Source organism: Camellia sinensis, chromosome 8 (genome assembly GCF_055761805.1).
Source record: "Camellia sinensis isolate YWXY chromosome 8, ASM5576180v1, whole genome shotgun sequence".
In the NCBI taxonomy this organism is placed as follows: domain Eukaryota; kingdom Viridiplantae; phylum Streptophyta; class Magnoliopsida; order Ericales; family Theaceae; genus Camellia; species Camellia sinensis.
The window spans coordinates 76,489,403-76,504,730 of NC_138968.1; the positions used below are offsets into that span (position 1 = coordinate 76,489,403).

The following is a 15,328-nucleotide window of genomic DNA, read 5'->3' on the forward strand; positions in this document are numbered from 1 at the left end:
CGACCAAGAGTTATTTTGGTCGGCAATAGATGTATTTTTTGCGACCAAAACTCTTGGTCGGCAATTGTCATTTTTTGCGAAAAAGAATTATTTATTTGTCGCGACTAATAAATTGGTCACCAAAGCAGGAAAACAATACACTTGTAATTCCTAATAATTTATTCAATCCATAATAAACCTATAATTTTAAAGCATCATTCAAATTAACTGAATCATTAACATTCGACACAATACATAATTCATTAACATTCGATTTATTAAATTTCTGTCAAACAACCAAACATTGTTCCAATTCAAACTGAAACAACCAGACATCCCCACCATGGTGTTCCACCAGACATTATTCACACAAAATAATGACAACCAAAGAATCCAACAACACCTTTCTAAACTGTCAAACAACCTACTTCCAAAATTTCTTAAATTTCCCAAAACACTAGTGTACATTATATACATCCTATTTATAGAACTACGTTCCAATTCAAACTGAAACACCCTAGTTTTAGCAAGAACAAAAAGAAACAATTCTACAAGTAAATAATATGTGGAAGCTTTGACTAAAACAAGAACTCTGTGTCAGAAACTTCGAGGACATTGTGGACGCCAATAGGGTTCACACCTGGCCGGAAAGCATTTCCTTCAATATACCTGTGACAACATTTAATCAATTAGCATTTCACCTAGTGTTGGGTAATTGCAATTTGCTTGTACTGATTGAAGACAGAAACTCACATTTCTTTCAAGAAAGTGTGCTTATAGAATGCATCCGGGATTCTCCCAGTAAATTGATTATGATCCAGGTACCTGCATATTTCAGTACAACAGTAAAATTAACACCACCACAAAACTCTTTTGGAAACATAGTAACACTTTTTCCTTACTAATAACAAACACCACCACAAAACTTTTTTTTTGAAATGTTTCTATTTTCATGCCAATTGGAACAACATATATATCAAAATGAAATTTTGATCCTTAATATTAAACATATAACTCCTCCGAGTGTATCAGAGAAAATTGTTCTAAGTTGTAACAACATATCTAAAGCTAGCGACAGTTTTCATAATAGAATAATACATACATATTAATTTTTTCAGAATTGATAAACATTTTTTTTAGATTTGATAAACATTAATAACACTAAAAAATGGTTTCAAACTATCAAAAGCATATTTAACATGTACTGGCTTTTTTAAACTAGTAGATGTTTATGGAAAAGTGTGTTGTATTGTATTGTATCTCTCTCAATACTCAGTTGTTCTTATCAATTGATCTTTTGATATAAAAACAGCAGCCTTTTATGATATATCTCAGATTTTATTACTGAAAAAATAAGGTCACAACTGACAATATAATATCAATTTTGAAAGATTAAAACTATTTTGTGAATATTAAATGCTTTCAGTTTTTATTTTTTTTATTTTACAGTTATCATCAAACTAGAGGAAAAGGCAAGCACTAAACCACCAAAAAACTAATAGAAATACATAAAGTTCAAAATCAATTCACTCCACTAAACCACCAAAAAATCATATAAAAATACATAAGAAAAGCAAATTCAACAGGAAAGTATGTAAATACATAAAAATGAATTATATCATACCTTTCAAGGTAGTCTTGGAAGAAGGGGAGAGAAGGATCGGAGAGGATTGAGGAATTGGACTTGCAATCATCGATGAATTGCTGTAACTGGTTCAAGTTTGTGATCAGAGAGGAGATTGCAAAGAGGTCAAATCGTTCGATATAGAGGAGCGTGTAGAGATCGGTTAGGGTTTGAGATCAACTTGATTAACAAAATCTATAATTGTGATCTATAGCCCCTGTTGGTTAAAGAGAAAATATTAGGTTAGATGAACCTAATACAACCAAGATATGCCTAGTTCTGGACAGTTCAGTGTTTTGGTAAACTCTGCATTACTCTTTTTTTTCTATTTTTTTTTTCTTTTCCCCTTTCCCTCCACTTTCCCAGTAACCAAATAGTAAGTATTTAAAGCATTTAGTAATTTATGAATAAGTAACTTCTTCCAAGCCCTTTCATAAAATTGATCTAAAAACTTTCCATTAATCTTGTTTTTGTTTTTTGTTTTTTTTGGTTAGTGAGATTTTATTACCAAAAACAGATAAGTACATCAACAAGGCAGGCATACCTTCCAAATACCTCTCAGGACATTGCACCACTGGAACCCCAAAAAGCTGCTTCAAGTGATCCCCCCAATCAGCATCATTTGGACTAAAAGAGAACTGATTTCTCATAATTAATCAGCTAACCAGAGGCTTGTTCATATGCAGATATAATTTTTTTGTTTTTAATTTTGAAATTAAGTCCCTCCATAGTATCCCTCCCAAAAACCAAGTTATCATCTGCATAAAAAAATATGATGAGATACACTAGGATTTCCCTGAGCAACCTAAAGACCATGTATCACATCCTCTTCTACACCTCTGGAAAGCATAATAGATTAAAAGACGATCTCCCTACCTAACACATCTTGAGGGATGAATACAATCCTTTGTTTCACCATTAATAAGAACTAAGTATGCAAGGAGGAGAGTGTTGATAAGTTCTCTGAAACTCAATTTAGAGATCCATTCTTGCAATGATCTTACCTTTGGAATCTTCTATAACTCTTATCTATGCCAAAATTGAGAATTCTTCTATGAATTGGTCAATTGGAAGTTAAGAAGACACTAGTTACTCTCATTACCTCAATTTTCCTATGCTCCCTTATTCAAATTTACAACCATTTAAGTCACAGGATGAGACAGTTGAGAAAATCTTCTTTGTTCCATGTGAACAAACTCAAAAGTCACCACTATCACTTTCCAAAGGTGATGTTTGCTTAAGGTTACATTTTAGGAGGGGTAACCTAACCTGGAAATGGTGAATTTTATGAACCAATTTAAAGTTTGGTATGTACCCCTGTCCAAATACATGATCCTATTATTTGTCACTGTGTAAACAAAGTAAGTTAATTATGAGCCGTGATTTCCTTTTATTTTCAGTTACACTTTCTAAGAAAGAGTTGTATTTAACAATAAATAAAGATAAATTACACTAGTTAGCATTGGCTTTTGTCAGAAAAGAAAAAAAGAAAAAATTACTCGTGTTCTCATTTTTGGGAACATAAGCAGCAGATAGATTAGGGCAGTGACAACGAAAAATACTAGAATTTTTTTGTCCAATAGTTTTGACAGGCAAAGAGAGTCAGGAGAAATAGTGGATGAGGTTCTTAAAATTACATAAAGAGAACAAGGGAACATGACTTAACATATTCAAAATGCAACATAGAGGAATTTGATGGAGAATAATGATTGTTCAGGCTGAAGAGGTTCTTTGTCCAAGTGTTTTCTGAAACCAAACAATACACGGGGAAGCAAAATACTATAGTAGTCCCCCCAAAAAACAAAGAAAACAGAAAATTGCATTATAAGTAGAAGAGATTTCTGAAACTAATGAACAAGATAAGACTTGTTTTATGCATTATAGTTTTACAATGCTAGTAAGTCGTCCTACTGCTAAATCGAACCAGGATATATAGCTCATTCCGAATCTCTGGTATTCAGCTCAAGTACTTTTCTATGGACAAACATAAGACAATTGCAATGAATATTTTGAACACTTCCACATTTCAGTGGCAGTCTCAAGAAGCTCTAAAAGTGTAATACAATATCTAATTTCTTTTATAGAATTGTACCAACTAACGATATATTGGATGATCTGTTGACTGCTGATAAAGAAGAAGAAAAAAAAGGAAAGAAAACAGGGTTTCCATGAATAGCATGCACTTTTTCACATCAAAACAAATAGAGTTGAGGATAATGCTACTAAGACCATAAATTTAATTTCTAACTATCATTGTTTCTGCAACTAAATAGAACAGGCTTGAAGATTTCATAGTTTGCACCACCACGACAGTTTAGATCTTATAACAGACCAGGAAATTCTTGTTGAAGGACCTGAGTCATTATATTGATTTCCAATTCTGCCGTGCTAAGTGATCTTGTCACTTCAAATATTGATGAAGGAATTTACTGCTTTATCAATTTATTTTATTTTGTGATGAAAGATACAAACTCACATTCAAAGTCCACTATTTGATGAACCACAAACCAAAATTTTTAAACATTTCTGTATATTGCAATTTTCTCAAACTATGATTCATATTCAATTTTCTCAGACCATTCCCACGGCTACCTATGTTTCAATTGATCTTAATGATGTTCAGATAAAGAAAGCACAATCACAAAAGATAAGTAATTGACTAAACCCGATACCTCCACATGCAAAGGCATATATATCACCTGATTCTGATTACACTACGCAATACTCGAATGGTGGGGTACCATATATATAGGTAAATTGTATAATTTTATATTTTTTTGAATCCATAATTAAATATAATATGAGTCATATGTAAATATTTTATCAGTTATCATTAAAATAATATCATAATTAAAGAAAAATTAGTCAATGTAGAGCATATATATATATATAATATTAACTTCTGTTTAATGCAAATCGATCGATCGATCGTCGTTCGATTAACTTCTATTTAATCGATCGATCGTCTAGAGAGAGAGAGAGAGAAAGAGACCTCAATGTAGATCGATCGTCGTTCAATGAAAATCGATCGCCGTTCAGAAGTGTAGATCGTCGGTCAGAGGTTCAGTGTGTAGATCGTCGCTCATCACTGTGTAGATCGTCGGATGTGTTGGGTTCACTGTGTAGATCGTCGGATGGTAGGGTAAAGAGACAGAGAGAAAGGCGTAAGGAAAGGGGCCTGAGGTAGGGTAAAGAGACAGAGAGAGAGGCGTAAGGAGAGGCGTAGATCGTCTGATGGTTCACTGTGTTTGGTTCTCTGCGTGTGTGTTGTTGGGTTTGTTTGTTGGGTCTGTCAACAAATTAGGGCAAAATCTAAAGAAAAGGGGCCTGAGGTAGTGAGGCGTAAGGAAAATTTGAAAAAAAATATATATATATATATATATATATGTGCCCCCTCCATCTTCCAAATTTTCCCCTAAATTTTTTGCGACCAAACTTTCAAATTAGTGGCAAAAACAGGTTATTTCGCCGACAAATTGTTTTAGTCGCCAAATCTCAATCAACACCGACTAAAATATTAGTCGCTAAAAGTAGTAATTTGGCGACTACTTTTTTTTTGTTGCTGAAAATAAATTTTTCGCGACCAAATTTTTGGTCGCCAAAAAATATGTGATCTTCCGCGACCAAATTTGTAGTTGGTTGGCAAAAGTATACCATTTTCTGCGACCAACATATTTTTTGGTCGCCAAAATATAACCTTCTGCGACCAATAATATTTGGTCGCCAAAAATAATGATCATTCGCGACTAATTAATATTTGGTCGCCAAATGTCATTTTTTTGCGACCAAAATTTTTTTGGTCGGCAAAAGTGGTCGCAAAATGTGTAAATTCTTGTAGTGATATAATGATACATAGGTAGTTTGACCATATCTAAGCTTATCTATAGCAGATTTATTAATAACTTTTAGGCACTAGATTGTTAATACTAGTAGTTCAAAGTGCTTTAGAGCAAGACTTTGAATAACCTAAAGCATAGCACAACCATCAGACTTGTCAACATCAAATTCATAAATATTTTGGATCTGCTCATGTTGCTTCTCCAAAGGCTAACCTTACAATTCAAATCTCAATCAATCAACATCACAAAGATTATGAAACATACAAGGAACTTTGAAAATGTTTAATCGCAGAGAAAATCAAATTCAAATCTAACTTGTAATGAAAAGCACTACATATTCAAATTGTAATCAACATATACAAATTATAATGAAATCAAAACATACGTTTATGTTTTATACTGTATTGAAATCAAAAAGTTTAGCAGAACGAAAATTATAGTTGATTCTTTGCAAATTATACCTGAATCGAAAGAAGAATGAAAGAGAGAAGGGGAAAACCTTGGCCCAAATCCATTGCTCTTAGAGAATCTATCAATAAAACAAGGTTGTTATTCTTTGTCACTTCCATGCTAGTTGAAAGGGAAAACCTTGGCCCAAATCCACTGCTTTCCAAAACACTCTCAGAGAATCTCTCTCTCTCTCTCTCTCTAAAAAAAGAACTCTAAATTTAAGTAAACTTCCAAAAAGCAAGAGATTGTTATAGATCTAAATCTCCAACCTTAATATTCAAACAAATCGACCTCAGAGAAGAGTCGATGATCACTGATTACATAGAAGATGATATTTGTGATGGATGAAAATCAACATGCAAGAGAAAGGATTTGGAAATAAACGTCCAACATGTAATGATTTCACTTTCGAATAAGTGTTTTTTGAAGAGTGTTTTGGAAACAAACTAAAGCGAGGATGATTTGGTGTATGCGAGTCTATGTCTCTCTCTATATAGAGGGCTATTATAGTCACTTCACCTTATATTTTAATGGAGAAAAGTGTTTCGTAGGATATAATTAGCTTGTGTGATTTTTACATAAAAATGTTGGGTCAAGGGAGTTTTGGCCAAAACCCCCAAGAAAATAAGACATGGTGGAGAAATTCGAATCACTAATCTTCTAGTGAAGTGCATGAATTCTGGGGTATGATAAAAAAAAAAAAAAAGTTTAATGAAACTTTTTAATTCCACCTCTCTGTATAAGAAAGTACTATTCCCTCTGAGGTACGATTTGGGTATTTATTAAATACTTTTGGGGTATGATAAAAATTAGGGTAACTTACACTAGTATCTCTATACTTTATATCCAATCTTGCTTTGCCCCTCAACTTTTAAAAGTGACGATTAATCCCTCATACTTCAAATCAGGTTCCAATCCCCTCCATTTGTTTACCTGCATTAATGAACCAGAAGGAAAAGAGATTCACATGACCTTAGTTAAGTAGAATCTTAAAAAAATTCATTAAAGAACCCTCCCCCCCCCCCCCAAAAAAAAAAAATAAATAAATAAAACCAACTATTTTTGACTTTTCAATTTTAAAAAATTATTTTACTTTTTTATTTCATCTAGTTAAGTAGAATCTAAAGGTAACTTTTTGATTTTTTTTTTTTTAAAGTTTACTAAAGATGAAAAAAAAAATCAACAAAAAAAGTCAGTAAAATAATCAACCCCAAACACCTAATAGCATCCCACTCACTCTAGTGAATATCAAGTGATTTACTATATTACCCTTGAAGGTGGTCATGTGAATATCATTTCCATCTAGTTTATTAACGCATGTTAATAAAGGAGGTGAATTGCCCTAAAGGTGTTGCTAATGTGTCTTTCAATTTGGCTAATTGGACTCCTCATTTGGGGAATTTTTTGAAGCTCAACTATGATGTGGCTGTTCAGAAAAACTCTTCTCAAGGTGCAATTGATGTTCTTTTACGAAATGCTCATGAAAATCTCATCGATGGAATAGCCAAGCATGTGGCTATTTCATTTGTTCTACAAGGTGAAGCACTTGTTATTCGACTGGCTTGCCATGTGGCAAAGGTGCATAACCTTTCAAACATTGAGATTGAAGGTGACAACAAGTTAGTCATACACCTCTGTGTGTCTGAAACTGTTCCCCCTTGGGAGTGCAATGTTGTCCATGATATCAGAAGCTTGGCAAGGCAAGGAAATTTGTTATTTAGGTGGAGTCCTCGATTGACAAATAAGGCAGCTTATTGGATAACCCAATCTCTTATGTGAGGTGATTTACTATTTTCTTGGGTGTCTAGTGAGGGCTTTGTCTTTGTAATTGTTTGTTTGGTCTTCTTAGTTTAAAATTTAAAATAAAAAAAAATTAAAATAAAAAAATTACAATTTTTTTTTTTTTGAAAAAAGCTTGATTGGAAGTATGAGGGTTTAAGTGTCACTTCTTAAAGGTCAGGGGCCAAAGTGGAATTGAGTGTAAAGTGCAAGGGTACCAAGTGTAATTTTTCCTAAAAATTAAAAAGGAAAATTTGAGTGTGTGTGTCGTATACCCAATACATATGCAGAACTACAAAGTATTAATACCTGATATGGATAGATATTTGTGGATGTAGTTCATAGAGTAAATAATAGTTAATGGTGACGTTATTCCTAGAGGGCGCGCTGAAGAGCTTCTCTCTCTAAGTGATTTCCGATGCCTCTTCGACGACTTTATGGCATGTCTCTGTCGAGCTCCGAAAACACTTTCAAAGTGTAGATATGGATATTTTTTTTATGTTTAGAAAGAAGGCTTTGAGAGTTTCTCTCCCGATTTTTTAATTTTCTACACCTACAATGGTTTCCTCTTCTTTCAATCTTCCTCCCATACTATTGTGAGCTTTCTTCTACTTCAATTCTGGCTCTTGGTGGTGACCGCAGTACAACGACTGTAACAGTGGAGTTGAGTAGCGACAATAGAGGCGATGTCGACAACAATGGCAACGACATGTTTGATGTAGATCTTGATTTTTCAAACCACATTTGTGAGATTAGTGGTTTTCTTTGAATTGTACTTGTGTTTTTTGACGGCTTTGTAATTTGTTATTTGTAATTCTTGTTAGGATGTTTATTAGGCACTTTAAGGTCTTATCGTTTTTATTTTTATTTTAATATAATTGCTTTGTATGTTTTTTCAAAAGAAGAAAATAGTTAATGGTTAAATGATAATCAAGGCTAACTAGCTATTCAATTTATAGTGAGTCTAGTAGTGACCATTATTAGCATCTTCAATGAATATTGCACAAGATCACATAATGAACAACATGTGCTAAAATTAACCAATCTAGGCTTGCAATAGATGGGCAGCCCAAGCAGTCCAAGCACTGAAATCATGGGAAGCCCAATATATGATAAATGGAGATGTCTAGGCCCATCTTCTCAATCCTGCGCCTGGATTCTGAAACCTGGGCTGTGTTGGTCCATTAATTTGAATAATGGTTTGAAAATAATAATAATAATAAAAGAAGATATGTAAAATATAATTATAATTTAGGAGATTTTTTTTTAAAGTCCATGATATTAAAATTTTATAAGATATATTTTCATTGTAGTTAAGGTCCCTCAACATTTTATATAGAGAAAATTTGACTCAGAGAAATTCTACTCGACTTAGAGAAATTTCGCCCCGACTTAGAGAAATCTGAATTTTAATTTCTTTGATTTCACAAAGATATTTTAAAATTTTTCTGTGATCATACTAGAGAGATTTAATTTCTCTAGAGTTGAGGTCAAAATTTCTTTGAGTTGGGTGAATTTTTTTTGATTTGACACAGAAATTTCTCTGAAATCATACTTTCGAAAATTCGAAAATTTTCTGAGTCGGGTGAAATTTATCTGAGTCAAGCAAAATTTCTCTAAGTCGAATTTTTTATATGAAAATGTTGAGGGACCTTAGCTAATAAAAGAAAATATCTTAGACCTCTCCTACTACACAAAGTTAAAGAGGAATGTTTCACTAATTTTTCCTATATTTTATTTACATTTAACTAACTTTTTTTTTATTTTTTATTTCAAGTCTTTATTCAAATAGATCAACCAAACACAATGCCAATTAGGGGTGGGCAATGGTTTATTTGATCCACACAACCCGCCTAAACCGACCCTACCTGCTCAAATTCGACCCTACCCACACGTATAAATAAGGTGGGTGCGGGTCTATTTTTCCATCCAAAATCGGGTTCGAGTCAGACTCGACCCTACCCACATAGATCCATATTCGCACGCAAATTATGTTTAAAATTAAAAAAAAAATTCCCCACTCCCAGATTTTTTTTTATAACAAAACCTCACTCCTATATTGATCCCAAAAAAATCCTCTCTTTGGTCCTCATCTCTCTCTCTCTCTCTCTCTCTCTCTCTCATCTCGCCATTATCTTTCTTTCTCACTCTTATCTCACTTACCTTTCTCTTCTTTCCTCCCCGTTGCTGTCACCACCACCATCTCTCACCTCCTTACTTGCGGTCTCTCTCCTCTCCTCTCCTTCGCCATCTCTCTCGTCTCCTCTCGTAGTGACGCTCTGTTGTCTCTCGTTGATCAACCCCTGCTCGATCGCCGCTCCACCACCTCTCATACATCAACCCAGCCATGCCGTTGTTTGCTCGCCACTGTCCCCTCATTTTCTCCCTACCGCCATCGCTAATCACAAACCAGATTTGGAGATTTCCAGATTTGGAAGATGTAGAAACTACACACACACACACACACAAAAAAAAAAAAAGTGTTTCATTGCATAAAGTAGGAGTCCCAGATCTGAAATTCCCCATCTTCATCTATCTATGGTTTGCTGATTGTGGGTTTACTTTGCTTGATGGCCTAGGATATGTCCCAGTTTTGCTGATTGTAGTTTTGCTTTGCTTCATTGCACAAAAAATTATTTTTCTTGTTTTTTCCGTCTTTAGTTTACTTTTGCTTGACGGCCTGGGGTATGTTCCAGTTTTGTTTTGTACCTGGGTTGCTTGGTTTGCATGATTTTTTTTTTTTTTTGCCCAAAAACATATCTCAGAAAAGGGAGGAAGGCCCTAAAGCAAAGCCCAAGAATAAAATTTTCAAATAAAAAATCTAATTTACAAACCACCTACATACACCCGTACAACCGCACAACCCACCTGTGCAACTCACAACCCGAATTGCGGGCAGACGAGGTTCTATTTTTTCCTAGCCCGTACCCAATCGGGCAGGTCTAACCAGCCTCCCGAACCGCGCATAACCGATCTGTAAACACCCTAGTGCCCACAAGATTGGTAATTTTCTTGGGCTTTGTTCTATTCTGGCGTCAACGATTGTTATTTGCATGTGCACATATGATAAGCTAAGATATTGTTTCGTTCATTTTGAATAAAATGATTAGTTTATTAAAATATTTATTTTTATAGTTGATTGATTTGAAAAAAGGAAAATGTTAATAAGTTAATATTGAAAAGGTAAGGAAAAGAATATAAAGTGTGTTAAAATTTATAGAAAAAATATATTAAATTTAATAATAAATGTCTCAAAATCTATATATTTTTCGTCTTTTTCTTGTATTTTAGGGATACTTGTTAATAAGACCCTATTTGATTTAATGGAATAAAATGAGACCTTCTTATGTTTGGATGATATGCAGGAATTTTAAAAAGAGAAAGAAAAAATGTATGTAAAATGTGAATGAAATATATTTGTACTTCAGTTACATTTCATCTACTTTTTTTTTGTCTTTTTGATTTTTTAACCTTTCTAAATATCTACCTAAATTCATTATCCAAAGATAGTCTAATGAAATAATATAATGCTATGTTCGGATTATGGATTTGTGTAGAAATTTTAAAAGAAAAAAGGAAAATGTGGATGAATTGTAACTATTTCATTTATATTTTATTTACCTTTTTTATTTTTATTTTTCAAATTTCTATTAAAATTTATATCCAAAGACATGAACTTAAGTTTTAATTATTTCATTTCATTCCGTTAAACCAAATAAAATGAAGTGTTTTGATAACAAATCCAGTTTTTTTTAATTCAATATTCAACTTCCAAATGAATTTTTTGATTAAGTGTTTTGATAACAAATCCAGTTTTTTTAATTCAGTATTGAGCTTCCAAATGGCTTTTTGGATTTGTCATATATGACTAGACTACTAATTAAGGGGTTTGGATCCCCATTGTTGTGTTGGCTTTTGAGCCTATTTGGGAGCCCAAATACATAATTCCAACTGTTTATCTTTTGGATTTGTTTCGGAGTTTATTTATATGATTTGGATCATTTGTTTTTTAGAATATATAGAAGGAGAACAAAAATATTAAGTTGGTTGTATATCAGTATTTCTATCATAAAATCATATTGTATCTAAAACGTAAAAGAAATTAAAAAAAGAGAAATGTAAATGTAACTTAAAGTATAAAACAAAATATAGATGTGATTTGATGAAAGGGATATTGATATCCAATCAATTCAATTTTGTTCCGGTATGTTTTAGTTGATGTTTAGTAAAATATGAATTATTCAAATCATCTAAATGAGTCTCAAAATGAGCCCAGTACAATAATTCTTGCTGTGCATTTCTAAATCCCTAAGTAACTTGGTTTTGGTTCCATGGAAAATAACAAAAGTAGTTGTGGGTGCTGATTTTCGACCACACCACCAAACAGGAACTCAATGGGAGAGCACAGGCAGAATAGATCACGCTCGAACAACCTATCACAAAAAGATAAGACTTCGGTGGTGGTTCGTCCACCTGGGGCACTCCAACAATCAAGTCAGTACTCAATTATCTCTCAAAGATAGCAAAGAGTGCTTAACTCACTAGCCAGAATACAAAAAACGTACCCTAGACCCACAAGGGTACCTTATTTTTATAACCAGCACTAACCTGATCCCTGTAGAAGCCTAGCTTCAATGGACTCTGGCTCAATGCTCATATTAGACTCCCAGCCAGATAGAGATAAACTCCTTAAGAGCTTTATCTTTATCCAGACTAAGGCCCTCTCCCATTCTAGGACTCTTGTCCCCTATCTACTCATCTCGGATTCCGGTATCTCCGCAGATAACCTCGGCATAGCCGAGATTACCTCGGCAACATGACCAAGACACGTGGCACCTCGGTTGACACTCCGGTGCCACCTTGGCTACGTGTTGTCATTCACAAAATATGTCCCCATAACTGCTCCCTAGATTCTATTACCTTGGCATCCTGAGGTGATGGAACCTGCATCATTTGTCGACATAGCACGCCAGTTAAGACCTACTCCATCCTTCTTGGCCGAGATCATCACACATCGGCTTGACATGACTAAGACTTTACAGTCTACTTTATCAATGACCAAGAACCAAGAACCTAGTTCTTCAAGTTCCTTAACCAGGACCGCTCCCCTAGTCGAGGTTCTTGCTTCATTAAATCAAGAACTCCAAGAGTTCTATCTGCGCATGAGCTGTCATGCACGATTTTCTCACCCGTTTTATCTATGCGTCCTTTTCTTATTGGTTTGTACCTGACACGCGTCATCAGGTCACGTCGCTTCTGTGCATGCCGCTTGACAAACACGTCGTCCAAGGCATATCATTTATGCTTTGCCACCTTTTCATGTTTTAACAAAACGTCTCTCTCGCTCTCTCTCTCTCTCTCTCTCTCTCTCTCTCTCCGTCTCTTCACTTTACATTCTTGCTTTCCCTCTCTCTCTCCGTCTCTTCACTTTACATTCTTGCTTTTCCTCTCTTTCTCTCTCTCTCTCTCTCTCCGTCTCTTCACTTTACATTCTTGTTTTCCCTTTGCGTTCAAGTTTTTCTTTCTCTAATAAATCCCTAACCTCCATTGCTGTTTTTCTGAGCTTTCTACAACCGCTTCGATCACCTCCTCCAGCGAGCTTTCGGCCATTTGGTTCTGAATACGCTCGTCGTCTGCCTTCGGGGAGCCTCATATCGGCGTTCATCTCATTTGGTAAGTCACAATCTCCTCCCTTTTCACTCTTTGATTTATTTCAAAATTTATTGCAAGTTTATATGTTGTTTGATGCCATTGTGAATCTGTTTTGTGCTCTTGAATCTTTACTTGTACTTTGAATTCATCATTTTGGGTGTGAAACGTGCTTGTTTGGGACTTAGTCGTTTAATCTGCCACTAGGTATGCATACACGGTTCATGGCCCCTGTGCACACATACGCACTGTTAATGTGTTTTGATGCTTTAATAGTTTATCAATGTTCTTGACTTTTGCACAACTGCACACATTTACACAATGTTCTTGAATTTCTGTTCATTTTCTTGTGTCTGAATCATTGCTCTTTTTCTGTTATTCTTGTTTGTTTCCAGATCTTTCCCTTGATTTCTTGTTTCTGTATAGATCTAGGCCTAGGGTTTTGATAGAAATCACATACTTTAGGAAAAACTGAACAAAATCCTCCCTTAGATCTGAAAAAACCCTAGAAGCTGGCAGGTTAAGGTTTAGCCGAGGTATTCAATCCTATTCCACTCATTCTTTCCCAAACCTTGCACCTTCTTCCTTTAGCCGACATCATGGGTATGTTTAGATGGAGGGTAGATACCCTAGAAAAAATAGAGTATTTCCATCCAGAGTTCTCCATCCCAGCTGATGTTCACCTTAGGTTGGCAGGAGATGAGGACTCTATTATGCCTGATGGGGACTCCATGCCTTTCCCCGTAGTTGCTTTCATAGAGTGTGGACTTACGTTCCCTCTAAACATTTGTTTTCGAGAAATCCTTCAATATTACAAGCTCAACCTAATGCAATTGGCCATTAACTTCTATAGGGTTATCAACGGTATGATCGCTTTAGCTAGCTGAAAAAATGCTAGAATAACACTAGTTGACATCCAATATTGTTATACCATGTGTGGCCTGAAATCCGAAAGAGGCTACATCTAGTACCTCAAGCCGAGATCCACAGCCTACAAACTCATAGCCGACCTCCCAGACTCCAACAAAGGTGCTGAGATGATTACTTCATCGTCTCAGGCAACTAGGAATTTGCACCTGACGACGACCTTCATCTCTATCCTCTGCGCTGATCGGTATTTCAAGAGAATAAAGGTAAAACCAAGTGTCGACTTTTCTATTTAAGACTTATCACTTTTGTTCTTGTAGCTCTCCCCCAACCCTCAAAAGATGTTCGCTAGTCCTTCTTTCCCAACAAGGACTTGAGAAGGCTGCTGGGCTTGCCGGTTGATTAGCGCAAAGCCCCTCTGTTACTCAATTACATTCCAATTTATAAATCCACATTGCTCAACGTTCCCAAGAGGAGTAGGACTCCTCTCTCTACTATAACTCCAATAGTTACTTCCTCACCAAGGCCAAACCAGGCCTCATCTTCTGATCTAGCCGAGGTTGTATCAACGTCTGCTCCTCAACTGATTCCTCCAGCCCAACGCCAATGCCGACGCCGAGCTCCACTCTTTGCTCCTGCAGGCAGAACTTGTAGTCGCAAATGTCAAAACACTGAGGCCTCGACTTACGATCCAGCCAACCCACCTACTACACTTCCAGCAATCTACTTTGGTACCAAAGTCATTGTAGCCGCCACTGCCGAAGAGATGGGTCGTAGCAAGGCTGTCGTTGAAGACCTTTTGGCCAACCTTCCTGGGGTTGTAACAGTTCAATCCTCCTCATCTCAATCCCAACCCAAGGCTAAGCCAAAGAGGGTAAAGAAAGCCAAAGCTAAGGCAACAGTGACTCAGATCGACTCTGAGGACACTGTTCCAATCTCCAAGTTGGTTGAGGCTAAAAAGAGTACCTCCTCGGCCGACAAGAGGCCTGTCGAGGCTGAGGGGTCTAATCCACCATAATCCAAAAGGCCGAGGTCCAGCGGCTCCTCTGATCCTTTCGATTTTCATGCCGACGCTCCCTGGAATCCAACCGTCACAGTCGGAGACCGACCTCTTCTTATAGGGGATAGTGTTCTGGACAAT

General features: G+C 35.6%; 1 long non-coding RNA gene across 4 annotated transcripts; it reads right to left on the minus strand.

Annotated features, from left to right (window-relative positions):
- Positions 1 to 292: 292 nt before the first annotated feature.
- LOC145796600 (uncharacterized) lies at positions 293 to 3,113 on the minus strand. 4 transcript variants are annotated; one of them, XR_014337080.1, is made up of 4 exons: positions 2,159 to 3,113; positions 1,604 to 1,820; positions 733 to 804; positions 293 to 648 (listed from the first exon to the last, which is right to left on the minus strand). It is a non-coding gene; the product is annotated as an uncharacterized LOC145796600 (long non-coding RNA). The 4 variants fall into 4 exon arrangements; XR_014337081.1 differs by having other exon boundaries at positions 1,604 to 1,689; positions 2,148 to 3,113; XR_014337079.1 differs by having other exon boundaries at positions 2,148 to 3,113.
- Positions 3,114 to 15,328: the final 12,215 nt, after the last annotated feature.